Source organism: Triticum urartu, chromosome 7 (assembly GCF_003073215.2).
Source record: "Triticum urartu cultivar G1812 chromosome 7, Tu2.1, whole genome shotgun sequence".
Classification (NCBI taxonomy): domain Eukaryota; kingdom Viridiplantae; phylum Streptophyta; class Magnoliopsida; order Poales; family Poaceae; genus Triticum; species Triticum urartu.
The window spans coordinates 249,132,354-249,134,151 of record NC_053028.1 but is presented as its reverse complement, the minus strand read 5'-3'; positions in this window follow the sequence as shown (position 1 = coordinate 249,134,151).

Below are 1,798 nucleotides of genomic sequence, written 5' to 3'. Positions count from 1 at the left end.
GCGTGGAGCTCTTGCTGCACCTCGCCCACCCGTGCCTCTTGTTTTTCCCGCTCGGTGCACTCCTGTGCCGCTTTGTTTTCGGCCTCGGATAGCGCTTGCTTCAGGGTCGCCACCTCGGTCGTGGCCCCTGGAAAATTTATGATGATCCTGTCATTTTGCAATCACATCCGTTACCTTTGTTCTCCTCGAGTTGCCTCTTGGCTAGGCTGAGCTCTTCCTTGGACCCTTTGAGGTCCTGCTTCAGTGCGGCGACCTCCGCAGTCAGTGCGGCAGAGGCCAGCAGCGAAGCCTGCATATGCATATAGACATACTTATATTAGACTCCTGCGATATTGTTTGATCCTTTGTTCGGCTTTTCTTTGTGAACACCGAACAGAGCATCAGGGGCTACTGTCTATGCGGTAATATTTTTCCTATATTTCAAATACTTACCTCAAAGCCTGTTAGAAGGCTGGCATAGGCTTCAGTCAGTCCGCTCTTGGCGGACTGAACCTTCTGGATCACCGCACTCATAATAGTGCGGTGCTCTTCGTCGATGGAAGCGCTGCGAAGCGCTCCCAGCAGATTGCCCGGTGCCCCTGTATGGGCAGAGGTTACCGGCACAGGCGTCTTGTCCCTTTTGGAAGGAGGCCGCCCTCCTGAGTCCGGAACCACTAGAGGTTCCGGCGCGGTGTTCGGCTGAGGGCCGAACTCGGAGCCCTCGGGAGCCTTACTCCCTCTGCTCCTGGAGTCCGGAAGGTCGCCTTGAGGCGCCTCTGGGATTGTCTCCCCTCGACCCGGTGCCTCTTGAGACAATACCTCAGCATTGTCCGTAGGGCAAGGGGAGGTGGCGGTCGGAAGTGGATCACTATCCATATCCGACGAGTCCAAGGAGCCGCCCGACGAAGATACGTCGATACGGGCTTGGGGCGGTCTGCATAATCATATTCGGCGTTAGGAGAAGCAGTGCGACAAAGGTATGCTATGAGTTACTCTGGTATCCGAATACTTACAACTTCGCCAGGGGCTTGGCCCTGAGCAGCCACTCGTCTTCGCCTTCGGCGGCGGTGGTGGAGTAGTCCAGAAGGAGGGTCCTCCCCTTCTTGGACCCTTCGGCCCCCCTGGTCGGGGCGGCCTTCCTTTTCTTGTCTCCCCCGATTGAAGGGGGAGCATCTTCATCTTCCTCCTCGCCTTCGGGGGAGGAGTGCGTCGCGGAGTTATCAGACGATGAGTCCGATAATACCTGGCGTCGGGAACTCTTTCGGGTTCCCTTGGCCTTCTTGGTCTTCTCCGGCACCTTGTAAGGAGCCGGAGTCAGCATCTCCGTCAGGAGAGCGTCCGTAGTGTCTTCGGGCAGAGGGGCCGGTCAGTTAATCTGCCCCGATGTCTCCACCCAGTCCTGTCAAAGGCATGGAGCTCAGACCCCGCACATGGTTAAGCTAGGGGAAATAAATATCCTACCGGATGTATAGAACTCGCTGAATGTGCTAGGCGCTTCACGCTTAGCCCGCGGTCCTCGGTGAGAGAGGGAGGGACCTCGGCGCCCTTGAACAGCACCCTCCAGACGTCCTTGTGCGTCGTGTCAAAGAGCTCGCTCAGAGTCTAGTGCTGGGCCGGGTCGAACTCCCACAAGTTGAAATCCCGTTGTTGACACGGGAGGATCCGGCGGATGAGCATGACCTGGACTATGTTGACAAGCTTGAGCTTCTTGCTTGCCATATTCCGGATACATTTCTGGAGTCCGTCCAGCTCCACCGATGAACCCCAGGATAGGCCCTTCTCTTTCCAGGAGGTGAGCCGCATGGGGATTCCGGATCAA